At 48.7% G+C, this 27,445-nt stretch overlaps 1 protein-coding gene across 6 annotated transcripts in view; it reads right to left on the bottom strand.

Annotated features, from left to right (window-relative positions):
* Window positions 1–26,558, bottom strand: part of LOC123377127 (Krueppel-like factor 5) — a 75,021-nt gene extending 48,463 nt beyond the window's left edge. For 2 of the 6 annotated variants that reach the window (XM_045029596.1, XM_045029591.1), the window contains exons 1-2: window positions 19,808–20,157; window positions 11,638–11,782 (exon numbers count right to left, since the gene is read on the bottom strand). The gene's annotated coding sequence lies outside the window, so the exon portion shown is untranslated. Of the gene's footprint in view, window positions 1–11,637; window positions 11,783–19,807; window positions 20,158–20,311; window positions 20,387–26,470 lie in introns of those variants that run through there. The other 4 variants (XM_045029598.1, XM_045029595.1, XM_045029593.1 and 1 more) reach the window with 4 other exon arrangements.
* Between the last annotated feature and the right edge of the window lie 887 nt (window positions 26,559–27,445).

Raw genomic sequence — 27,445 nt, 5'->3', positions numbered from 1 at the left:
GCTCAACACCTTTCCAGCCAAAGGCAGATATTGCCCCTAAGGAAGCACTGATATATTTAAGCCTAGAATAAGGAGGTTCGTGGAGGTGTTGTTCTGCAAGTCCTTTATCTTTGTGTCTCACACAGCACTAAGGACAATGCCTGTGCTCAACAAAAAATAAACACTAACAGTCTCTTGGGACTGTACTATGGACATCTTCTTCCTGTACTTCATCTGGCACAGCACAGTGGTGTTAAAATCCCTTCTGCAGTGCAAACCTGACTCAGAAATGCTGGAGGATTTTTATATCAAGTGTGCATATGGTGGAGGCTTTTCCACACCTAAATGGTCAGGAGATTTGCCTGGCACTTAGATCAGGGCACTGTCTGTCATAAGTCCTGAATTATATTCAGAGATGGGCCAAAATTCAGATCCCATATCTGAAGTCCCACCTCTAACATTAATTTAGGAAGGGAGTGTTGTCTAGTGGTTGGTGTGGGGAGCTCTGAGAGGCAGAACTCCTGGGTTTTATTGCTGGCTATGGAATCTAGCAATCAGAGCAGACGGGATGGCAAGTCAGGATTCCTGGGTTCTATCCTCAACCACAATTTGTTGGGCTAGATGCAGGAATTACTGGGTGAAGTTCTTGGTCCTGTGCTATGCAGGACAATGCATGACTAATCTGAGGAACTCATTGCCATCGGGTGTTGTGAAGGCCAAATGTATAACTGGGTTCAAACAAGAACTGGAAGAGTTCATGGAGGATGAGTCCATCAATGGCTATTAGCCAGGGTGGTCAGGGATGCAACCTCATGCTCAAGACAACCTGAAACCTCTGACTTCCAGAAGTGAGGAATGCAAGACCGGGGTTGATCAAGTGATAATTGCCTTGCTCTGTACACAGGAGAGAGGATTTAACCTACATCCAACATCCTTCAGATGCTGAGCCAAGTCAGCGGTGTCTGTGATCATTCCTCCATAGATAGGGGCTCCTGGGCCCCAGATCAGTGTGGGACAGCTTCTCCCTCACCCTGCCTTTATACTCCCAGGTGGTCACACATCTTATCCTGGGGAACACATACACCCCAGGGTGCTCTGCTCCGAGGTGAGGCCACAGCACTCCATGGGCCTGATTCACCCCCCCCCCACATGCTCCCCAGGTCACTGGGAGGGTTTCCATTGACTTCAATGGGAATGTGATCAGGTTCCAAAAGGGCCTTGTTCTCTTTCCTCCTGCACCTTGCAGTCATTTGCATGGGGCGAAGATTGCAAAATGGGTGTCAGTTGCTTCCAGCGCAGAATGGAAACGTCTTACAAATGCTCTGCTCAGGAGTGAAGGCCGGCCCAAGGGGCAAGGCAGCAGAGAGCCAATTTTCTCCCCTTTCCCCAGTTCCCGTGACAGCTTCCTAACAGCAGACAGGACTAGGGTAGTATCCCTTTAAATAAACTGTGAGCCTTTTAGTGGCGCTCATCTTGTACTGCATGTTAGAAGCCGCCACAAACCAGTCTGAGGCTCAGCATGTGCATAGCCAGGCCTCGCATGTTGTGTATAGCTAGTAAACACGGTGATTTGGGACCAACCTGGCCCTGTGATTTCTTCATGGTGTTTGTGTTGGGTAAGGAAAAAAAACACACATGCACACAACAGAGCTACTGGGAACAGGTGAGACTCTCACCAGAGATACTCAGATATCTGCTTCTGTCAGTACATGGGTTTCCTGAGCGGCTTAGCTAGGCTGCAGCCTCAATATTGTGTGTGTGTTTTAGTCTACGAAGTGCCCTGGAGGTACTGGTTTGGGCCCATCTCTGGTGACAATGGTCTCACAATTCTGCATAAACATGGGAATGTGCTCTACACCCACACTGGGGACTCCTTGCTCAGGAGCGGACATCCAGATTGCAAACTGGCCCGTGCCCCCTAAATCCTCATCTGTGGACAGACAAAACTCCAGCTTCTGTTGGGTGAAGTTGCCATAATCCATGGCACTCAGATGAGTGACACTGGATTCATACCAGGGTAAAAAAGAACAGACTTTAGTCGCCTGGTCTTTCCGAGGTTGATTTTGGGCTTCTGTAAGATGTAAGTCACTCAGGGCCCTTGTGCTGGCCCTCAGCTGGGGGAGAATTTCACCCCTAGAGCTTGTATTTCATCACCACCAGAATGCAAGGGTTCCTAATGCTTACAAAACAACACGGAGCAGACCCCCGCCCCCGCACCACCTCTGCCACAGAGACACAAAGCCACCTGGGTTTATTTTCCCCTGGGAAATCTGCATCTAACAAATCCGTCTCTGGATCCCTTCAAAGGGACACTGCTTCCCCCAGCTCCCTTCTGCACCACATCTACAGTCACCAAACCAGTCCGATCACTCCGGGAATTCGCTTTGAAAAGAGAGTCAGGGAGGGAATGTAAACCTGCACACCTGCGCTGCCTTGTGCAATAAGGAGCAGCAGCATTGAGGGGCCAAGAGGTGTCAGAGTGGAAGGGAAGCTAAGCCAGCAGCCTGCCAAGGAACAGTTCAGGCTGCAGACAGCACAGAAGTCTACACGCAAAAACTCAATGTTCTAGAACCTCAACTGATGCAAATCAATTCTAAACCCACCTGTGTGTTGGGTGAGCATTGGATCCCAAGGGAATAGAAGACCCTCCAGTCCCTGAACACCAGTGAAGTATCTGTAGCCACAAAGGCCAGCCTGTAGTTAGTGTGAAATTCTGGGAACAGTGAATTAACAGGAGCAGCAGAAGCACGATTCATGTTAGTAATACAACAGCATGAGCAATATACTGTGAGTATTACCATTCACCCAGACGTGCTGTTACGCCAGATGCTGCACAATCACACAAGTAGACACAGTCCCTGCCCTGAAAATCTTCCAATCTAATTAGAAACAGGTTGCAAGCAGCAAGTAAGAGTGAAAGCAAAGGCTATGGTGAAATGACATTGAGGTGAGTGCAGAGGCTAGAGGTGTGCGTGACTAGGTGATCCTGAATCAGAAGTACTGTTAGATAAAAACAAACAATGATTTATTAATTGACAGGTTGACTGAAATCAGGGCTCCCTGATTGCCATTAGACCCAGCCATTGTTGGCAGGTCAGTTATTTGTTGGGGTCACACCAGCAGTGGGTGATCTGAAGGAGGCCAGGGTAGTGGCTGTGAGAATTAGCTCAGGAAAGAGATTCTGGTGCATGGATGGAGCTACAGAGACATCCCTGGGGGAAGGATACAGACATTTGGAAATAGCATCACTGGTGGAGCACAGGGAAACACCACAATAAGACACAAAAGTGCTTGAGGAGGAAGGGTCAGGGCTGTAGCAGGCCCTGAAGATGTGGACAAGAATCTGGAATCTGATGCTGAGGGAGACAGGTGGAGAGCTGGAAAGAGGAGGTAGCATGGTGTAGTATCAATTTTTAAAGAGTGAGAGTAATTAACCATGGGAACAACTCACCGAGGGGCCTAGTGGATTCTCCATCACTGATGATTTTTAAATCTAGATTGACTGTTTGTCTAAAAGATTTGCTCTGGGAATTATTTTGGGGCAGGTCCCTGGCCTGTGTTGTATAGGGGATCAGACTAGATGATCGCAATCACCCCTTCTGGCCTTGGAATCTATGATCTGAGAGACAATCCACGCAGCTCCGTGCAAACTGCCTTGGTAGGTTAAAGCTAGCAGGGTTCACCACCTCACGCTGACTAGCACAGATAGCATTGTCAGCCTTTGTTGTAACAGGAGCTATTGGCAAGGGCTCTGTTTAGTGGCTGGGATCCAGGAGACATAACAGTTGTTAGCAAGTATACAGCTCAGAGCTCAGCTCCCCATGACAATGAGTGCCTGGGGCTTATGAGAGGAACGAAACCACAGCTCATGTTTTAACCCATTATATGCCACATTTCCTGTTTCCCAAAGAGTCGACTGGGACTTTTCAAAAGTCCTTAATGGCTTAAGGCCCAGATCCTCCGAGGTATTTAGGTACCTAACGCTCACTGAAATCAAAGGTGCCTAAATACCTTTGGGGTTCTGGGCCTAAGAACCTTAGTCCCATTTTCAAAAATGACATGGGTGCTTAGAAGCCTAACGACCACTGAAAGTAAAAGGCAACAGCAAGTGTGTAGCCAAAGCCCTTATGACTCTAGATGTATCAAAGACCTTTTTTCTCCAAGTTGCTGACCAAGAACTTGGCACAAGCAAAGAAGAAACCAAAGAATTCATCCCAGGAGATTGTGGGACAGGACTTTGGTCTGTGCTGTGCAGATGCCCATGCTTTGCGGCCACAATCCATAAAGCGCAGTTATGCGCCTTGTTCTCAAGAGTCAGCCCTTGGGTTTGACGCGCTCCCAGGAGCCCAGGACATGACCTCAGGCTTGTTGATTTCAATGCATCAGCCACAGGATACCACATGCACAACCTGGCAAGGACCAGGCAGTGCTGGTGCACAGTCCTGTATTTTATGGCAGTAGGTTCCAGATGCCCACGGTCCCAACACACGTTAGTTCTTACTGCCATGCGGAAAAGGTAGCCCTTGGAGCAGCACCTCCCATGGGTCACAGAAAGGAGGTATGCAAGGAACTGATGGCACAGCAATTGCTGAAGGGCTTGGATATCCACCAGACCGTTGCTAGCACACGTTAGCCCAGGATCTCAAAGCATTTTACAAAGATTCAGCAGGTAAGGCTGAAATTTTCAAAGCTAAGGGCTCTGGATGCGCAATCCCCATGAAAATGAAGGTTTTAAAGCCTCAGCTTCCCAGGGCCCTCTGAGACAGATAAGTACAGTACAGAGAGGGAAAGCAAAGGTGTAGAGAGGGGAAGTGATTCACAGCAAGCCAGTGATGGTTACAGAACCCAGGTGCCCTGATCCCTGGTCCCCTGCTTTAACCACTAGACTGAGTTTCCAAATTATTTGCCCATGAGAGTCAGCAGCAGCACAGCTGAGAGTGGAGATCCAGGGTCCTGCCTCCCATGCATGTGCTCTAATCTCTAAGCTATGATCTTCTACAGCTAAGATGGAGTCCGTCCACTAGCAGCCTCTGACATTACATCCTCACTGGTTCTGGTCAGTGCCAGAGGAGTTTGGATCAACATTTGAACATTTCATGAAGAACAACTGGGTCCGTGACAGCAAAAAGCAGCAGGCGTATTCTGGGTGTCTGTGCACTACAGGAAAAATACAGTAACATGCCTAGGCAAGCATCTACGGGGAGAAACCAGCAGCCAAGCATGAGAATGACTGAGCCAGCAGCCTCCAAAACCCCTGCGTTGCACAATAACGGTTTCCCAGCATATGAATAGTTAATTCCAAGCGTGTCTCATGCCATTGGAATGTGCTGGTTACTTCTTTCACCTATTGCCTCCTGCGTGAGGTGTATCCGCCCAGCTGGTTTCTCATGGAAACAATTCTTTAAAAGCAGTGAAGCTGCAAAACATCTATATGACATTTCACTCTGCTGGGCATCCCATTCATCACAGCGGTCCTGAACCCACCTGGTCCCAGCCACTAATGGGCAAGCAAAACCACCTTGCCCCAACATTCCCCATCTAGCCATTCCTCCGTCTCCATTCTTTTCCTGCAGGTCTTTCTCCAGCCTACCCGCTATCTGCCTCTCTTTTCTCCTGTCCTGGGTGTAATCTGTATGTTCACTTGTGTTGCTTTTCTATTGCATCCCACCCACCTCCCTTACTATTTTCACATCATTTTCTCTGCTTCTGCTTATGTATTTTTCCTTCAGCTTGTCTATACACAAGTTATGTCACCTTAAAGTATACCATTATAGTTAGAGTGGTAAAATCCCCATCTCTGGATACAGTTATATTATACAAAAGCACTTTAGCTACTCGCATACAGGAAGGGGATTAAGCTATAAAGTATACCAATATAACTGTCCCCCCACTCGTGATTGTGCCACTAGAATCAGACAGGTTTCTTAAATAAAAAACCCTCACACCCCTCACTGAAATAGTTCTACCAGTACAAAGCCTGTGTTTAGACTAGGCCTTAGCACCTGGACTATATGGGCAAGTTCTTTTTTAATCTAACCTAAAATGTGAATTTAAACCAATATAACTAGACCATGTGGACGCTCACACCAAAATATGTGTGGCACATGACATATCCCATGTAGATTAGACCTTAGTGGTTTGGGGAGGGAGGGAATTTGGGTGATTAGGGAATTTTGTAGACATTTCTGGGAAATTCTCCCTCCGCCCAACTTCTCAAAATTCCACCCGAACGTCACAGTTTGACAAGGCCTTGGCTGGAACCCTGGTTAAATAGCAGGTAAATTATGTTCCATTGATTTCAATCCGGCCTCTAGAGGATTTCTGCCCATGGCACACAAACACAGCAGGTCTGATGTACATCAGCCAGGGCAGGGGGCAGGTGTCCAATGACTGGCATAGCAGTGAGAGTTCTACTGCAGGTCAGCCCTGACAGGCATTGGCTGGTGGGGTATATATGGGATCCAGGACTGGCGTAGCCGGGGGCACACTTGGTCAGGACAGAGCTGTGTGCGGGGATCCCAGGACTGGCACAGCAGGGGGTGTTAGACTGCATGTCAGGACTGGGATGCACAGGCAGAACCACATGGAGAAAGCTTTCTGAGCAACAGTCTGAAATACACCTGGCTTTTGCCATTGTTATTAGTCACTCGCCTTTGTAAGCATTCCGTTCACCTTTACCCCACCCATAATCAGTCTTCTCTGTGCCCTTTAGATATGGGAAGGAACTGAGTGCTTGCACAGTTAGCTAGGGGCCTGGGCAATGCTGCATGAATCAGCATCCGATTGGCAAGCTGTAGGTGTTAGCTGTATTTGGACAGTGGGAAACCACTGTACAGTACCTCGCACCAGCAACAAACGAGATCGAGCTTTTCAAACGCTTTACCTTGGTTGTCACTGCTTCTTGCCACCCCCCAGCTGCCAATCATCCACCCAGCACTGGAGACAAAGGGGGAGCGAACACCGTTCCTCCGGACTCCAGTGGGAGGCTGCCGGTGAATTAGCAAGAAAAGAGTGGTGAAGGTTTCCTAGCATAGGAATTAAAAATACGACAGATACTTAAAGGTGCAATCAAAATCTGATAGACAGAAACAGATAGACAGATTGGGGGGGGGGGGGGTGTCAGGAGTGACTCCAGAGCGAAGACTGGAACAGACAACCAAGGAAAGCAGTGGTTTCTCCATCGCTTGGAGTTTTCAGATCCAGACTGGAGGCCTTTCTGAAAGAGATGCATGGGTGGAATTCTCTGACCTGTGCTACGCAGGAGGCCAGAGTAGATGGTCTAAGTGTCCTTTCTGGCCTTAAAATCTATGACTTGGCACTTAGGCTGGGGTTCTCAACAGGGCCCGAGGGAATTAGCCACCTAAATCCCATTGAAATTTCAGTGGTGTCTGGGCGGCTAATTCACTTAAGTGTCACTGAAATCCCCAGCCTTAAAAGGGGACTCAGATCCCTCTGCTTCACACTTTTGGTTATGTTTTCTCTTCAGACCTGGCACAAGAGCACAGCAGGGATCCCCAGGACTTTAGTATGTGTTTGTTATAGGCATTACTAACTTCTGCAAAGGAGTCAGTTCTAAAACGGGACCTCAGTGGGTACGTCTACGAAACAAAAAAACCAACAAGCAACCAACCAATCCACGGCCGCAAGTCACAGAACCCAGGTCTGCAGACTCAGGCTCACGCTATGGCGCTAAAAATAGCCATGTAGATGTTCCCGCTCAGGCTGGCTCCTGGGCTCTGAGACCGTCCACCCTCACCCAGTTTCAGAGCCCAAATGGGAACATCTACACTGCTACTCTTAGCCCCCTCTTGCAAGCCAGAATCTGTAGACCTGGGCTCTGAGACTCGCTGCTGGGGGGATTTTTTTTTTCAGTGAGGAGATTCCCAAACCTGAGCCATTCTTTGCAGATCACAAATCTGAGGAACTGTCCCAGATTGAGGTGGTCATTAGAGGAAGTTTTGGAACAAACTCAAATTAAACAGTAACAAGTCACCAGAACCAGATGGGATTCACCCAAGAGTTCTGAAGGAACTCAAATATGAAATTGCAGAGCTACTAACTGTGGTGTGTAACCTATCACTTAAATCACCTTCTGTACCAGGTAACTGGAAGATAGCTAATGTAACACCAAATTTAAAAAGAAAATAGGCTCCAGCGGGATTCCTGGCAATTACAGGCTGGTAAATCTGACTTCAGTACTGGGAAAATTGATTGAAACAGTAGTAAAGAACAGAATTGCCAGACACATAGATGAACACAATTTGTTGAGGAAGAGACAACGTTGGGTTTGTAAAGGGAAATCATGCCTCACCAATCTATTTGAATTCTTTGAGGGGGTAAACAAACATGTGGACAAGTGGTAATCCAGTGGATATAATGTACTTAGACTTTCAGAAAGCCTTTTACAAGTTCCCTCACCAAAGGCTCTTAAGCAAAGTAAGCTGTCACAGGATAAGAGGGAAGGTCCTCTCATGCATTAGTAACTGGTTAAAAGATAGGAAACAAAAGATAGGAATAAATGGTCAGTTTTCAGAATGGAGAGAGGTAAATAGTGGTATCCCCCAGGGGTCTGTACTGGGACCAGTACTGTTCAACATATTTATAAATGATCTGCTAAAAGGCGTAAACAGTGAGGTGGCAAAATTTGCAGATGATACAAAACCACTCCAGATAGTTAAATCCAAAGCAAACTGCGAAGAGTTACAAGGGATCTCACAAAACTGGGTGACTGAGCAACAGAATGGCAGATGAAATTCAGTGTTGATAAATGAAAATAATGCACATTGGAAAACACAACCCCAACAATACATATAAAATGATGGGGTCTAAATTAGCTGTTACCACTCAAGAAAGATCTTGGAGTCATTGTGGGTAGTTCTCTGGAAACATCCACTCAATGTGCAGCAGCAGTCAAAAAAGCTACTAGAATGTTAGGGAATCATTAAGAAAGGGATAGATAATACGACAGAAAATATCATAATGCCTCTATATAAATCCATGGTATGCCCACATCTTGAATACTACGTGCAAATCTGATTGCCCAATCTCAAAAAAACTACATTACAATTGGAAAAGGAACAGAGGAGGACAACAAAAATGATTACAGATATAGAACAGCTTCCATATGAAGAGAGATTAAAAAGACTTGGACTTTTCAAATTGGAAAATGGATGACTAAGAGGGGATATGATCGAGGTCTATAAAATCTTGTCTGGTGTGGAGAAAGTAAATAAGGAAATGTTATTTAGTCCATCACATAACACAAGAACTAGGTGTCACCCAATAAAATTAACAGGCAGCAGGTTTAAAACAAACCAAAGGAAGTATTTCTTCACACAACACATAGACAACCTGTGGAACTTGTCGCCAGATGTTGTGAAGGCAAGACTATAACAGGGTTCAAAAAAGAACTAGATAAATTCATGGAGGATAGGTCCATCAATGGCTATTAGCCAGGATGGTCAGGCATGCAACCATTGCTCTGAGCATCCCTAGCCTCTGTTTGCCAGAAGCTGGGCATGGGCGACAGACCATTTATCCAGTTTGTTCAGATCATTTTGAAATTTAATCCTCTCCTACAAAGCACCAGCAACCCTTCCCAATTTGGTGTCATCTGCTAACTTTATAAGTGTACTCTCTATGACGACATCAATATCTTCAGAAATTATTTAGAACAGAACTGGACCCAGGAGTAAAGCCTGCAGGATCACCTCTCAACATGCCCTTCCAGCTTGACTGTGAATCACTGATAACTGGTTGGAAAACCATTCCAAGAGAGTAGTTATGCACCCGCCTTATAGTAGCTCCATCTAGGTTGTATTTCCCTACTTTGTTAATGAGAAGGTCATCCGAGATGGTATCAACAGCCTTCCTAAAGTCAAGATATACCATGTGTACCACTTCCCCCCTATTCACAAGGCTTGTTACCCTGTCAAAGAAGGCTATTAGGTTGGTTTGACATGATTTGTTCTGGACAAATCCATGCTGTTACTTATCACCTTATTATCTTCTAGGTGTTTGAAAACTGATTGCTTGATTATTTGCTCCAACTTCTGGGTACAGAAGTTAAGCTGACTGGTCTGTAATCCCCTGGGTTGTCCTTATTCCCCTTTTTATAGGTGGGCACTATATTTGCCCTTTTCCAGTCCTCTGGAATCTCTCCCATCTTCCAAGACTTTTGAAGATAATCACTATGGTTCAGATCTCCTCAGTCAGCCCCTTGAGTATCTAGGATATATTTCATCAGGCTCTGCTGACTTAAAGACATCTAATTTGTCTACGTAATTTTTAACTTGTTCTTTCTCTATTTTAGCCTCCAATCCTACCTCATTTTCACTGGTGGGCACTAAGTGAGACGTCCAATTGCTAATAACCTTTCTGGTGAAAACAAACAAAAAATCATTTAGCACTTCTGCCATTTCCACGTTTTCTGTTGACAGAAAATGTGGAAATGGCAGAAGTGCTAAATGACTTTTGAGTAATGGGCCTATGCTATCCTTGGTCTTCTTCTTGCTTCTAATGTAGTTGCAGAATGTTTTCTTGTCACCCTTTATGTCTCTAGCTAGTTTGATCTCATTTTGTGCCTTGGTCTTTCTAATTCTGTCCCTACACGTTTATGGTGTTTTTTATATTCTTCCCTCATCATTTGACTAGTTTCCACTTCCTGTAGGACTCTCTTTGAGTTTCACGTTGTTGAAGATCTCCTGGTTAAGCCAGGGTGGTCTCTTGCCATACTTCCTATCTTTCCTATGCTCTTTGCCAACTCTCTCAACCCATTTTTCCTCTTAGACTTGCTTCCCATGGGAGCTTACCTACCAACTCCTTGAGTTTGCTAAAGTCTGCCATCTTGAAATCCATTGTCTTTATTCCGCTGCTTTCCCTCCAACCATTCCTTGGAATCAGGAACTCTATCATTACATCATCACTTTCACTCAAGCTGCCTTCCACTTTCAAATGCTCAGCCAGTTCCTGCCTATTTGTCAAAATCAAATCTAGAACAGCCTCTCCCCTAATTGCTTTCTCCACCTTCTGAACTAAAAAATTGTCTCCAATACATTCCAAGAACTTGTCGGATAATCTGTGCCCTGCTGTGTTATTTTCCCAACAGATGTCTGAGTAATTGACGGCCCCATCCTGTGTCCCAGTCCTGTACTCTAATCCATAGGCGCCAACTCCATAGGTGCTCCGGGGCTGGAGCACCCATGGGGAAAAATTAGTGGGTGCTCTGCGTCCACCAGCAGCCAGCCATTCTCCCCCTCTCCTGAGCATGCCACATCCCCACTCCTTCGCCTACCTCCCAGCACTTCCCGCCAGGCCACCACCAAACAGCTGTTTGGCAGCGTTGGCATGCTCCGGGAGGGAGGGGGATGAGCAGGAATGTGGCGCGCTCAGTGGAGGAGTCGGAGAAGAGGGGGGGCGGAGAGGGATTTGGGGAAGGAGTTGGAATAGGGGCAGAGAAGGGGAAGAGTTGGGGTGGGGACTTTGGGGAAGGAGGTGGAATGGGGGCAGGGCAGGTGTGGGAAGGGGCAGGGCTGGGGCAGGGCCTCATGGAAGGGGTGGAGTGGGGTCGAGGGCAGGCCAAGCACCCAGGGGAAAGAGGGGAAGTCAGCGCCTATGCTCTAACTGCTAGACACCACTGACTCTAATGCTGGAACCTACTTGACCGTCAGCTCCCGTGCAAGTGCTGTCTGAAGTCAGGGCCCTAGCAGCAGAAGGTTCAAGGGCTACTTGGCAGGAATGCAGCAACTTGTTACACTGTTGGCTTTCCATGACCAAATTTTTTTTCCTCAAGGCATCTTGCTTGCTAAAGAGTTCAGGGAGAGATAAGTTAGTAAATATAAAAGCAGTGACAGAGTCATGTGACAGGGATGGTGATAGTGAGGAAATACTGTATTAGTAAGATTAAAGTGATTTCTAAAGTCACTGATGTAGCTTAAGCAATACCTATTATTGTTAATCATATTTATTGTGGAAGTGCCTATGGTCCAACCAAGAATGGGCCCATTGTGCTAGGTGCTGTACAAACAATGAGTAGCAGATGGCTTCTAAAGAGCTTAACATCTAAATAGACAGGCACTAGGTGGGGGAAAGGTACCCATCCATCCATCCCCATACACTGCCCTCTATTGAGCTATCTTCTCTGTTTCAGGTTAAGACGTCTATCTAGATCTCCATCCGCATACACATCCTTCCATCTATCCATCCCCATACACACCCTTCTCTCGCCATCCACCCATTCTCTGACACACACCTCCCTCTATCCATCATGCCTAGAGTCTGGGGGCCTGATTCTCTAGTTCCTGTGCTGCCCCTTGCAGAGATATTTACACTTGTGCAGCGGCAGTGTAGCGGGGATGTATGGTGCTGCCAAATCAGAATTGCCCAGTCACTGATACTGGTGTAAGAGATGGATTACTGCAGGCGGAAAGCTATGAAGAATCGGATGCTATCATCTCTATTTAATCTAGGTGCTTATGTTGCCTTCATGAGTATAGAGTCAGAGTTGCTCCCAAGAATTGAAACATGCAAATAATAATACAATAAACATAAACAAATATACAAACAAACATACAAATAAAAAACTCTGATTAATTTATAGGCAATTGAAAATTGTGTATTTATTGTGTGTTTGCAGGGCAGAGTTTGTTGAGGGAAAGCCTCATCAAACCAATGAGCCTTGCATCTAGTCCTGACTTTGGGAAACAGAGCACAAGACCAGGAGGCAAGCATGCTTGACTTCCAACCTGGCCAGTGATTTCCTGAGCGCTGTCAGTCTGCCCAGACCATGCTAGGAAGGAGATCTCATACTAATTATATCAAGGTGCAAAGCTGCCTGTGTAACATGATACAGTGTTGTGTGCAGTGGTGGTGTAACTGTGTTTGTCCCAAGATATTAGAGAGACCAAACGGGTGATGAAACCTCTTTTATTGGGCCAGTTTCGGTTGGTGAGAGAGACAAGCTTACACAGCGTGTCAATAACGCACCAAGGAGCTGATCATATATGTTATGCATAAGGTTTCATGTGCTTGGGGTTCAAGAGGCTGATTGAACTGGTTGAGTGCTGCTGACTGTGGAGGTTAAGGGCCCCCGGGGCCAGTGTTGCCAGATGTAGCAGCTACATCACGGTATTCCCTTGGGAGATCATTGGGACTGCTGCATGCCACAGTGACTGGAAGTGATAAATCACCTGGAAACTCTCTGACAACATGCTGCATGATTCCCAGTTCTGGCCATCACTCCCAATCCCCACCAATATCCACTGCAGCTGTCCCAGTTAGAACTGTGCAAACAACAGATTTTCGGTTTGCTGGAAGTTAATTCAAGAGAGAGGAATTTGTTTCAAGTCGAACAAAAAAAAGAAATATTTCAAACTTTTTAGAGAATTGCAGAGTTGGAAATAAAATATTTTGATTTCAAACTTTTTTTTTTACTTTAATAAAATTAAATTTAATTTCAAAACACAGTCGTCCCATATTGAAAAAAATCAAAATGTTTCCATTGTTTTTCTTTTTTCTTTAAAAGTTTTTTTCCAACTAAAACAATTTGGCAAAATCACCACAAATTCCAAAATGTTTCAGTGTCATCGAATCTGTGTGTTTTTTGCTGGAAAAAGTTTTGGTAGAATAATTGCACCTCACTCTAGTCCCAGCCTCTGTTCTGCCTTCTCCGCAGACACTAGCTTTGTGATAGGCCTGAGTGGGAGGGGAGACCAGGCCTTGGAGGTCTGGGTAGATGGTGTTCATGTACAAAGGGAGAGCTAAGGTATCTAAAGACCCCATTCCTCCAACCCCAGTAAGTTAAACCTATTTCTCCTCTTCACTCCTGCTTGTTGCATGGCTTCTTGACTGCAACAGGAGATCAACACTAGGTTAACCTATAACATCAACTTGTACTCCCTACCCTGTGTTCTTTTGCAGTTAACCAAATGTACATAGTACACAGCTTCCTTTTCACTACTGATTAGACTAGGTTTCCTGCTGTGCATTCCTCCCCTTGCACATAGGACAGGCTATCTCAAAAGAAAATCAAAAGCACTTGCACAAAGTGCACCTCAGCCACACAAGAGCATACAATGTGTCATCTCCACTTAGGGTACGTCTTCACTACCCGCCGGATCGGCAGGTAGCAATCAATTTCTCGGAGTTCGATATATCGCGTCTCATCTAGACGCGATATATCGAACCCCGAACGCGCTCCCGTCGACTCTGGAACTCCACCGGAGCGAGTGGCGGTAGCGGAGTCGGCGGGGGAGCCGCGGACGTCGATCCCGCGCCGTGAGGACGGGTAAGTAATTCAAGCTAAGGTACTTCGACTTCAGCTACGCTATTCACGTAGCTGAAGTTGCGTACCTTAGATCGACGACCCCCCCCAAGTGTAGACCAGGCCTTAGGTTAGAGGAGCTACAGGTTCCACAAGCGAACTGTATCAGCCACACCATGGCCAAGAGAGCCACTTACTCCACATGTGAAACTTAACAAAGAGTCCTGTGGCACCTTATGTATTGGAGCATGAGCTTTCATGGGTGAATACCCACTTCGTCAGACGCAGATCCAGACTAACACGGCTACCCCTCTGACATGTGATGCTTAGCAGCTGCAAGGGCCATGCATTCTGCATGTACAATATATCATCCGTGCTGCGGCCATGACAGTCCTGGCTTCCATCTGTGAGCTCGATGGACCCCAAGGCTAAGGAGTAGGGTGATGGTTTTGTCTCTGTGGTCCACTCATTCTGATTGACGTGTTTCGTATCCTCACTTTGAGATGGTCCCATCTGACCCAGTGACCAGAAGCAACCTGGTGGGCTGACTGCCCAAAAACGGGTTGCTGGATTTTGTTTTAAATTGTAGCACAGCCTCAGCTTTTAAGGGTTTGAATCTACAAGAGAAATTGACCAGCATAGCTATTCCAGAATTAAATATGCCACTCTAGCTATTCCAGAATAGCTTCCTATGCAGACACTCTGTTCTAAAATAAAAGTGGACTTTGTTCTGGAATAAAATCGTTTCTATTCGAGAACTGAGTATCCATGCAGCAGGAGTTATTCCAGAAGAGCTATAGCAGAATACTTATGCTAATCAACCCCATCCCCCACATGCACACCCTTCAACCCCATGTAGATAAAGCCCAAGAACGAGAAACCAAAATGTCCCTCACTCTGCATTTCCGATCTGTCCCTTGCAGTGATAAACTGAGCCAGCTCCAGGATCTGGGATGGAATGAATGTACAATAGGCTGCGGTTTCCCCGCCTTCTGTTGGTTAGTGTAAAAGGGGCTAAGTCCCTTCTCAAGAACATATCAAATGATGAATGACTAACGAAAGGTACTATAAATAAACAGGCCGTTCACAGAGTGACGCACAAGGAGCACGGATGCCGATGTATATGAGTCAGCAAACATCCGTTTAAGAGGATGCCATCTCCTGGAAAGGAAAGCATTTTTTTTGAGCCTTGGGCTTAGCTTCCTCCTATAGGCATCTTGGTGTGGGGAGGTTATCTGAAACCATGATAAACCCGCACCTGAGGGACCTTCACAAAGCCATTTCCTCACACTATGCCTCAGTTTCCCCATCTGTAAAGTGGGGATAGAGGGTCAAATGTTCAAAAGTGCCTAAGTGACTTAGGAGACTAAGACCCAGATCCCCAAAGATATTAGGTGCCTAACTCTCATTGAGTTCACACCTAAATACCTTTAACTATCTGGCCCTAAACCACTTTTGGAAAAACGGCAGTTAGTGATTTAGGATCCTTAGTCCTTTTCAAAATTTGACCCAGGGCTTGTCTGCCCGGCACAGCCATGCCCAGCACAGGGCCGTAAACTGTAGAGCGCTCTGACGCATAGTACCATGACTGACCTGTGTAGGCCTTGCTGACATGCTCTAAAACAGTGGTCGGCAACCTCTGGCACGTGGCTCGCCAGGGTATGCACCCTGGTGGGCCGGGCCAGTTTGTTTACCTGCCGCGTCAGCAGGTTCAGCCGACCACAGCTCCCACTGGCCACGGTTCGCAGTCCCAGGCCAATGAGGGGCAGCAGGAAGCAGCGCGGGCAAGGGATGTGCTGGCCATGGCTTCCCGCCACCCCCATTGGCCTGGGACGGCGAACCGCGGCCAGTGGGAGCTGCGGTCGGCCGAACCTGCTGATGTGGCAGGTAAACAAGCTGGCCCAGCCCACCAGGGTACTTACTCTGGCGAGCCGCATGCCAGAGGTTGCCGACCCCTGCTCTAAAAGATAGTGCACATTGATGTAGTCCATTTGAAGCAGTCCTAATTAATGCACATTAGGAACCTTTTAGAGTGCGCCAGCAGGGTCTACACAGGGCAGGTAGAGCGCAACACGTCAGAGCAACTTGCACCCTTCTGATGTGCATTGCCGCAGCATAGAGACAAGCCGCCAGTAACACTTTCCTACCAGGGCCGGCTCCAGGCACCAGCATTCCAAGCTGGTGCTTGGGGCAGCATTCTGCAAGGGGTGGCAGTCCCTGTTGTTTTGCCCCCAAGCAGCGTGCCGAATTGCCACCCTGGGCGGCAGGGGAAGTCTGTGCGCCTTTCCGCGGTGAGGGCAATTCGGCAGCAGCTTTTACGTTTAGCTGTCCGCGGCAGCTTCAACTAAACATAGAAGCTGTCGCCGAATTGCCGCAGCGGGGAAAACGCGCCTGCTGCCCTAAGGGCACACGGACTGCCCCCGCCGCCCGGGGCGGCAATTCGGCGCGCTGCTTGGGGCGGCGAAAACTGTAGAGCCGGCCCTGTTTCCTACATCACAGGGAATGTGGCTCATAGATGTTAGCAAAGTGCTTTGAGATCCTCAGCTGGAAAATGCTAGGAGTATAATATATTATAACGGACTCTCTTGATCACCACTGAAAAGACCTGGCTCTCAGAGGGCAACATTGTACAGCACGGGCCAGTCAGACTTAAAAGGGTGAGGAGCTGTTTGATTAATGCAGTGGACTGAGTCTCAGGAAATCAGGATTCAATTTGCCTATGGCCAGTTCTCCCAAGAGCTCTGTGCTGCACAGCTTCCATGAAGCCCCTTGGAAAAGCCTTTCACAATGGAGCATTTAAAAAAAAACATAAACTCAGCCAAACTTCTTTTATGTTCTCTTTCGTTCCACCCTCAATGAAACTTTCAGTTTCTGTTTTATTTTAACCTTTAATATATTTTTTAAACAAAATTGAAGTAAAATTCAAAACAAAAAGTTTTGCAAATTGAAAGATTAAAACGTTTCATTCGAGAAGGTAACAGATTTTTTAGACAAAGGAAACGCAGTGGATCTAATTGACCTCGATTTTCATACGGTTCCACATGGGGAATTATTAGTTAAATTGGAAAAGATGGGGATCAATATGAAAATTGAAAGGTGCATAAGGAACTGGTTAAAGGGGAGACTACAATGGGTCATACTGAAAGGTGAACAGTCAGGCTGGAAGGAGGTTACTAGTGGAGTTCCTCAGGGATCGGTTTTGGGACCAGTCTTATTTAATCTTTTTATTACTGACCTTGGCACAAAAAGGGGGGATGTGCTAATAAAGTTTGCGGATGACACAAAGCTGGGAGGTATTGCTAACACAGAGAAGGACCGGGATATCATACAGGAAGATCTGGATGACCTTGTAAACTGGAGTAATAGTAATAGGATGAAATTTAATAATGAAAAGTGCAAGGTCATGCATTTAGGGATTAATAACAAGAATTTTGGTTATAAATTGGGGACACATCAGTTGGAAGTAACAGAGGAGGAGAAAGACCTCAGAGTATTGGTTGATCACAGGATGACTATGAGCCGCCAATGTGATATGGCCATTAAAAAAGCTAATGCAGTTTTAGGATGCATCAGGCGAGGCATTTCCAGTAAAGATAAGGAGATGTTAGTACCATCATACAAGGCACTGGTGAGACCTCATCTGGAATACTGTGTGCAGTTCTGGTCTCCCATGTTTAAGAAGGATGAATTCAAACTGGAACAGAAGGGCTACTAGGATGATCCAAGGAATGGAAAACCTATCTTATGAAAGGAGACTGAAAGAGCTTGGCTTGTTTAGCCTAACCAAAGGAAGGCTGAGGGGAGATATGATTGCTCTTTATAAATATATCAGAGGGATAAATATCAGGGAGGGAGAGGAATTATTTAAGCTTAGTACCAATGTGGACACAAGAACAAATGGATATAAACTGGACACTAGGAAGTTTAGATTTGAAATTAGACGAAGGTTTCTAACCGTTAGAGGAGTGAAGTTCTGTAACAGCCTTCCAAGGGTAGCAGTGGGGGCAAAAGACATATCTGGCTTCAAGACTAAGCTTGATAAGTTTATGGAGGGGATGGTATGATGGGATAACCTAATTTTGGCAATTAATTCATCTTTGATTATTAGCAGGTAAATATGCCCAGTGGTCTGTGATGGGATGTTAGAAGGGGTGGGATCTCAGTTACTACAGATAATTCTTTCCTCGGTGCTGGCTGGTGAGTCTTGTCCACATGCTCAGGGTTTAACTGATCGCCATATTTGGGGTCGGGAAGGAATTTTCCTCCAGGGCAGATTGGCAGAGGCCCTGGAGGTTTTTCACCTTCCTCTGCAGCATGGGGCACGGGTCACTTGCTGAAGGATTCGCTGCACCTTGAGGTCTTTAAACCACGATTTGAGAGCTTCAATAGCGCAGACATAGGTTAGGGGTTTATTCCAGGAGTGGGTGGGTGAGATTCTGTGGCCTGCATTGTGCAGGAGGTTAGACTAGATGACCATAATGGTCCCTTCTGACCTTAAGTCTATGAATCTATGAAAGTGTAAAACCAAAATGTTTAGGCTTTTCAGATTTTATTTGTGGGGGGAAGGAAAAGAGGGAGAGAAACATCTGGGTGAATTTGACATGAATTTGCAAGACATTTCAACTGATCTGAATCTGCTTTTTGTTGGAACAAAGTTGCATCTGAAAACATTTTGCCCAGCTCTGGAGGCATCTTGGGACAAGGCCTGTCTCTATCTCTTTGTTTGTACAGCACCTGGCACAACAGGCCCCAATCTCAGTTGGGGCCTTTAAGTGCCATTGTAAATATCAAACAACAAGGACAATAGTACAGCTACTGTTTTATGCACCAACACCCCAGGAGTTTGGAGATCCCTATGTTGCCTCCTTTCTCATCTCATCACACCACCTCAGCCTTCAGCTGATGGCACGCTGCAGTAGGAAGGCCCCTTTTATGCAACAGAGCCATTAATCTGATTATTGCTTCCTGTCTCAGTAGGATCCCAGCCCTGCTAGGTAAATAACACTGAGCGGTGACACATGCCAGAGTTCTGAAGCCACACTCCATCTAGGATGTGCTTAACGGATAGTTTTACATCATAATCTTAGAAAGAATAACCATGGGTGCTGGGGAAGCCCTTTCCCAAACAGCAGGGCCTTATCTCACTCACCCGCTAGCAGTGCCGTGGGCTTCCCCCTTCCAGTACTGCGAACACATGGGGATCAGCAGCAAGACACAAGAAAGGCATCGGAGGAGCGCTGCCTGCTAGGATGCACTAGCCACAATGCCCATCTGCAACGTGCAAGCCACCATGCACAGACGGACCCAGGTGTGGTGACGGGGAAAGGAGACTGGTTGAAAAGGCAGTGAAGTAGTGCCCACCAACAATAAAAAGGGCCATTCTAACAGGTGTACATAGGGCCTAATCCAATCACCACTGAAGCCAATGTCGATCACGAGCAGTGAGGACGGGAAGTAAATCGGGATAAGATACTTCGACTTCAGCTACAGTATTCCCGTAGCTGAAGTTGCGTATCTTACCTTGACACTGCCCCCCAGTGTGGACCAGGCCTAACTTCCAAGGCTCACCTGCGAGCGGACGCAGTGGAATGGTGGCTCCCAGTGCAGGTTCACTCCTGCCACATTATATTGACCTCCACAGAGCTGTTTCTCACAGCCTGAGCTGCAAACGGGTGTGTGTGGAGGGCAGGGATGGTGCAGCTGCGAATGGGTGACCATCCCAGGCAATAGGAGCTGGCATCTCTGGTGGTATGACTCTGTCAGCTGCCCACATTTGCATGCCCAGCTCCTGGTGGCAAATGAAGGTCAAGCCAATGGAGGCGCTGATCCTGTAACAACCGACGATGACATTAGTGCACCGAGGCCCCAATCCTGATTGTGCGAGGTGCTGCAAGTCCCTGCCCTATGACCCAGTGATCTAACAATGGCCCTCTGAGGGCCAGATTTGCACAGCACTCAGCAGACCATGTGCTGAGCTCACATAAGAATCTGGCCGCTTATTCCCATCTACAGAAGTCCTAGGGTCACTTGAGGCCACAATTTAGCACTGGGCTCCTGGGTGTTGGGTATTACCTAGCCAGCTCCATGCAGATCGACTCAGAAGATGCAATCTGTGAGCTACAGCCAGACAGATTACAGTGTATTCACTGAGTATGCCCTGCATTTATGACCCAGCAGGCTTCTGATTGGCTGGGATTGTAATACCTCAATAGCAAGGTCAGTATTGAGCCGTCCAATTGGATGCTGCATGTCCCATTTGGTATAGCAGCGTGTAAAGCAAAATACATTTTTTGCTTTGACAAAATCTTAACCAATCCAAACACACCCCAAGTGGCCCTCTCTACTACCCCTGCATTGAGCGTGAAGGGAAATCAGACCTGGCTTCTCCTAATTTTGCTTTAAGCAGTGCTCAATCTTTACAAGGTGCCTTCTAGCACCCTGGAAAAGTATTACCACCTTCATTTTACAAATGGGGAAACTGAGGCACGGGGGAAGCAACTTGCTCAAGGTGACCCAGCAAATCTGTGGCAGAACTTGAATTAGAATGCAATCCTGCAGCTCAGAAATGTGCTCAACCTGCTTAGACTAAAGCCACCCCAAGTTCAATGGGTAATATTTTCTAATGATGATCTGGCAAAGTGGGTAAGAATGCAAGACCTTGAACTCCAGCAGAGCAAAAATTCCTTACCTGCATCATCACCACCCAAAAATCCTTTGCTTCCCCTCCCTTCCCGTGCCCCCATCCCAGCTTGCTTGGAGGATCAGTGATTCCTGGGGTGAAGAATTCAAATCAATGAGCTGTCTTGCCAAAATTCAAAGGATCATCTGCTATGCAGCACTCCAGCATTGCCTGCCCCAAGCTAAACATCAGGGAGATGATACAAAACAGGCCTGGTTCATGGAAAACTTCAGTACTGTAGGAAATGGGGATTGCCCTGGGAGAACCGAACTCCCCTAGCAGAGACCTGTGAGCAGGACAGGACTCAGATTCCAGAGCAATGAGTGCATTAGAAATATCTCCAGTAGATTACATAAATCAATCTTTTCCTTTTACTCACTTTCTTCTCCCCGTGCAGTAAAGTGCCTTAGGATGTTTGCATGCCAACACCTGCAGTAAACAACTCATACTGACACAGAGCTGAAGGGCCAAAAAGGACTTTCCGGGGTCACTGAACTGCAGCCACCTCTTGTAGCCTCTGAGCACTTGACAACAGCTGGGGGTGGGACATGAAGAATGGCCCTGGTCAGTTGAGACCACTGGATATAAATCAGTAGAATGTAACTGCCCAACTGGACTATGACAAGGACAGCAAGAGAGTTAAGGAGAGATTTTCCAAAAGGCTGAGGAGATTTAGGAACTCCAGTCCCATCTTCTCCTAAATGTGGAGCTCCTAAATCTATTAGGTGCTTTTGAAAATGTCCCTCTGTCCATCATGAGAGGTTGTGGGAGGGGATAGGTGAGGGGGAGGTAACATTTTCAGAAGGGCCCAAGTAACTTAGGAGCCTAAGTTCCATTTCCACAGTGACATAGGCACTTCGGAGCCAGATTGTTACTGGTACGGAGGCACCTAAAGATACGGATGATGGGATGTCAATTGATAACAGTGGGAGGTAGGTGCCTGAGGATCTGGTCCCTAAGGGTACCTCTACACTGCAATAAAAAACTCACAGGGCCGAGTCTCAGAGCACAGGTCAATTGACTCGCGCTGCGGGGCTATAAAAGTGCAGTGCAGACATTTGGGCTCAGGCTGGAGCCTGGGCTCTGAGACTCTCCCTGCCTCATGGATTTTCAGAGCCCGGGCTCCAGCTCCATCCCGAACATCTACCCTGCCATTTTTAGCCCTGCAGCCTGAGCCAGTTGACCTGGGCAAGTCATGGCCATGCCATGTCTTTTATTGCACCATGAACACACCAATCTACCCAGGGTCTAAGTTGTCTGACTCCTGCATCAGCAGAACGCCTCCCAGCACCATGCTAGGGCACGTGCTTCGGAGGAAACACTGCCCCTCTCTAAATCCCCAGGCCTGTTTCTAGCACTGTGTAAGAACCAAGCACTATTTCTCCATGCACAAAGAGCAGCCCTGTCCCTTCAGCCCAAATGTTTTTTATTAGAGATGCAAGGAAAACAGGGAAACACAGAATAACAAAATATATGTGTCTCATGGGAAGGCCAGAGCAGAGCAAACCAATGATTGGCCCACCTAGCCCAATACCTGGCTCTGAGCAAGGTGCAAAAACCCTTTAATGGATAATTCTGATCTAGCCTGCCCATAGGGGCCATTCCTCCCTATCCCCGAACAGCTAATGGCAGGGTTAGGTCCTAAAACAGGAGGGATTTTATCCTGTCTAAGGGCAGGTCTACACTAAGAATGGGGGTCGAACTAGGGTACGCAAATTCAGCTACGTGAATAGCGTAGCTGAATTCGAACTACCCTAGTTCGAACTACGTACCCGTCCAGACGCCGCGGAACCGAACTCCGCGGCTCCAAGGTCGACTCTGCTAACTCCAGCTGCCGAGGTGGAGTACCGGAGTTCGAACTAGCGCTTCCGGAGTTCGAACTATCGCGTCTAGATCAGACGCGATAGTTCGAACTCCGGAAAGTCGAACTCACCGCGTCGACCCGCGCGGTAAGTGTAGACTAGCCCTTATTTAATTGCAGCTCTCATTCATCACAACGGCCCCTCCTTGTTTGAGGCCTGCTTAGCTCTACTCTTGTGACTCTGAGCCAGGGCCAGATCCTTTCCCTGAGAGATGACAGTTCATTTGGAACCACTGATGAGTAGCTGACGCAGGGCCGCCCAGAGGGGGGGGCAAAAGGGGCAATTTGCCCCGGGCCCCGGGCTCCGCAGGGGCCCCCAAGAGAAGAGCGGAGGCTCCCGCCTCCGCCCCTCTCCTGGAGCCTCAGCGTCTCCGGCGGGGCCCCTGAGCCCCGCCCCGCTCAGAGACGGTCCCGCCCCCGCCCCAGCCCCAGCCTCAACCCCAACCCCAACCCCAGCCCCAGCCCCAGCCTCTTACCGAGCACGTCTCTGGCGGGGCCTGAGCTCCGTCCCGCTCAGAGACGCGTGGTGAGCGGGGCGGGGCTGGGAGCTCCAACGGGGCCTGAGCCCCGCCCCGCTCAGAGCGCCGTGGGGAGGGGGCGGGGCAGCTGCCGCCGCGCGGCGTGGGGCGCCCAGCCCCGCCCCCACACCACCTGGCACTGAGCGGGAACGAGCTCAGGCCTCGCCGGAGACGTGCTCGGTAAGAGGCTGGGGCCGGGGCCGGGACCGGGGGCGGGGGGGAGGAGCGGGACCGTCGGGGCCGGGGGCGGGCGGGACCCACCGGGGGCGGGGCCGGGACCGGGGCCGGGGGCGGGGGCGGGGCCGGGGGGAGCAGGACCCGCCGGGGCCGGGGGCGGGACCCGCCGCCGCCGCCGAAGCGCAGCCCGGTCTTCGGCGGCGGGGGGCCCCTTCTGTTCCGGGACCCGCCTCCTAAGTGCCCGGAAGGCCCGCGGCGGGGACCCCCCCCGGCCGCCGAATTACCGCCAAAGACCAGGCTGCGCTTCGGCGGCGGGTCCCGCTTCGGCGGTAATTCGGCGGCGGGGGGCTCCCGCCGCGGGTCTTCGGGGCACTTTGGCGGCGGGTCCCGGAACGGAAGGGCCCCCCGCCGCCGAAGACCCCGGGCCCCCGGAATCCTCTGGGCAGCCCTGAGCTGACGTTATTCCCTGCCCTGTGCATCAAGTCACACACCTGCATGTTTCACCTGCCCTCATGCTGCCCTTTGGCTTAGCTCGGGAACACCGTCGAGTTCAAGAGCAGAAGGGACAACCAGATCATCCAGGCTGACCTCCCGCATGTCCCAGTCGCCTTGAACTGAGCCCAGGAACCCAGGTGAGACTAAAGCATCCAGCCTGCAAGAGACTGTTCTGTGCCACAAGAAGAGAACAGAAGGGACCCAGGTGCACTGCCTGCACCTCTGAATAAATATAATCCACACTCTCCTGTCCATGATCCCAGGGCCGCCCAGAGGATTCAGGGAGCCTGGGGTCTTCGGTGGCGGGGGCCCCCGCTTTGGCGGTAATTCGGCGGCGGGGGGTCCTTCCGCTCTGGGACCCGCCACCGAAGTGCCCTGAAGACCCATGGCAGGGGCCCCCCACCGCCGAATTACCGCCGAAGACCCGGCACTTCGGCGGTGGGTCCCGCTTCAGTGGTAATTCGGCGGTGGGGGGTCCTTCTGCCCCGGGGCCAAAGACCCGGAGCAGAAGACGCTCCGGGGGCCTGGGCCCCCCGAGAGTTTTCCTGGGCCCCCGGAGCGAGTGAAAGACTCCGTTCCAGGGGCCCTGAAAAATGCTCGTGGGGGCCCCTGTGGGGCCCGGGGCAAATTGCCCCACTTGCCCCCGCCCGGGCAGCCCTGCATGATCCTCAGGAGACCTCTTCCCATTAAACGTTCTTCGTCTGCAGCATGCTGCAATTGCTCCATTGAACAAAATGGCAGCTGCCTGTACAGACAGAGAACAAAGTCAGAGAATCATAGGACTGGAAGGGACCTCAAGAGGTCATCTAGTCCAGTCCCCTGCACTCATGGCAGGACTAAGTATTATCTAGACCATCCCTGATAGGTGTCTGTCTAATCTGCTCTTAAAAATCTCCAATGATGGAGATTCCACAACCTCCCTTGGCAATTTATTCCAGTGCTTAACCACCCTGACAGTTAGGAAGTTTTTCCTGATGTCCAACCTAAACCGCCCTTGCTGAAATTTAAGCCCAATGCTTCTTGTCCTATCCTCAGAGGTTAAGAACAACAATTTTTCTCTCTCCTCCTTGTAACAACCTTTTACGTACTTGAAAACTATTATCATGCCCCCGTCTCAGTCTTCTCTGCTCCAGACTAAACAAACCCAATTTTTTTTTCAATCTTCCCTCATAGGTCATGTTTTCTAGACCTTTAATCATTTTTGCTACTCTTCTATGGACTTTCTCCACTTTGTCCACATCTTTATAGACTCATAGACTTTAAGGTCAGAAGGGACCATTATGATCATCTAGTCTGACCTCCTGCACAACGCAGGCCACAGAATCTCACCCATCCACTTCTATAACAAACCCCTAACCTATGTCTGAGTTATTGAAGTCCTCAGATCGTGGTTTGAAGACCTCAAGCTGCAGAGAATCCTCCAGCAAGTGACCTGTGCCCCATGCTGCAGAGGAAGGCGAAAAACCTCCAGGGCCTCTGCCAATCTGCCCTGGAGGAAAATTCCTTCCTGACCCCAAATATGGTGATCAGTTAAACCCTGAGCATGTGGGCAAGACTCACCAGCCAGCACCCAGGAAAGAATTCTCAGTAGTAACTCAGATCCCACCCCATCTAACATCCCATCACAGACCACTGGGCATATTTACCTGCTGATAATCAAAGATCAATTGCCAAATTAATTGCCAAAATTAGGCTATCCCATCATACCATCCCCTCCATAAACTTATCAAGCATTTCCTGAAATGTGGCACCCAGAACTGGACTCAATATTCCAGTTGAGCCTGTATCAGCACAGAGTAGAGAGGAAGAATTACTTCTCGTGTCTTGCTTACAACACTCTTGCTAATACATCCCAGAATCATGTTTGCTTTTTTTGCAATAGTGTTACACTGTTGACTCATATTTAGCTTGTGATCCACTATGATCCCCAGTGGCGCTGTGCCACTTGGATACAGTGCTACGTCCTCCAGCAGCCTGGGACATTCTCACAGGCCTCCCAGACAGGTACCGGACAAGCGCTTCCCTGCTTAACTTACGAGCTTTGATGAGAGCACCAAGGAGGTACATTTGCATGGCACAGTATTGCAGCCTGGCCCCAGCTGGCCACTCACCAGGCTGCTGCATAAGACCCATGTGCTCTTAAGCTTCCCTTGACCTCAGTAGGGCACAGCGCTGTCTCTCCTCTGAAGCTCTCTGGCACACTTCCCAGGCATAGGCTCTCTGCTGTTACCCCTTCATGGAAATGGGCCCCATGCCCCAGCTACCTTAGCCCCCCCCCCCCCAGGACCAGTGCTGACCCCCTCCCCCCAGACTCCACATTAGTGCAAGCACACCCTTTCCCAGAGCCCCACCGTTGTGAGTGCTCTGGGTTTGTAGTTAACTCTTTGGGGAGACACGAAAGGGGAAGCAAACAGCTGCATTGGCTTTGCTAACTCTTACTTTAAATACATAGCTCTAAACATAAACACCCTCTACACCATTCACTGCCTCAGTTTCCTCACCACACCAGAGCATCCTCTGGCCTTAGGCCAAAGTCCTCCAGGGCATCCAGGATCCTTCTCCTGCGGCTCACAGCTTCCTCTCCGCATCACTGAGTGAGTCTCTCTCTCCCCTCCAGGTCAGCCTTTTATGGCCTTGGCTGTCCCCACGGTCAGAGCAGTCCCCTATGCTACAAAAGCTTGCCTTTTCTGTTCCTCTCTCATGTCCTACGAGCCCCTCAAATTTATAAGACCTACCACTAACAGCTGATTCTTTTGTTCTGCTGCTGTGGAAATTCCACTGCTCCAAACCCCAGCCTCCTGCAAGGAAGCTAGAGAAAACTGGCTTCCTTCAGCCATTCCATTGTTCTGCCCAGTCAGGTCTATTCACCAGCTGATAGCCCTTAAGGACTGTCAGTTGTAGACCCCAGCACAAAGAACATGAGGCAGTGCATAGCAAAGGCCAGTCATAAGACCTAGGCATACGGACAGTTGATAAAATCCAAGTGAAATTCATCAGTTGTCCACAGCCTGATTCCCCAAATCACCTCACAGCCAACAAACACGCTGCTTTCTAACTGATTGATTTTCCAGCCACCCCCGTCACTTTGGCTTGGCTCTTGAGCTTTTCGATCTCTTGTGGTGTCTGATGTGTTTCATACCCACCGAGCACCACATGATTTTTACATGCCAGTTTTTGGCAGCAGCTTCGAGCCAAATCGCACCATCGGACTCATGCCCAGTTTGATGTCAACAGAGCTGCTTATTTTAGCTCTTGCCACCTTCCCCTAGCAGGGTTACGAGCCAAATGTCAAATATAGTGGGAGAGGGCAAGGTGCGATGGGTACCCGACCCCCAGGTTTGCATTCTGCCCCCACCTCCAGCTGAGTCGGTAGAGGCAGCAGTTGTCCAGGGACAGCTGAGGTGCAGAGTAGGCAGCCCCTGTTTGAGGGGGCAGAGTAAAGGCTGGCGGGATGGCATCTTAGAGAAAGGCAAGGA

The sequence above is a fragment of the Mauremys mutica genome, chromosome 9 (assembly GCF_020497125.1).
Source record: "Mauremys mutica isolate MM-2020 ecotype Southern chromosome 9, ASM2049712v1, whole genome shotgun sequence".
Classification (NCBI taxonomy): domain Eukaryota; kingdom Metazoa; phylum Chordata; order Testudines; family Geoemydidae; genus Mauremys; species Mauremys mutica.
This window is presented reverse-complemented; position numbering and strand designations above follow the sequence as displayed.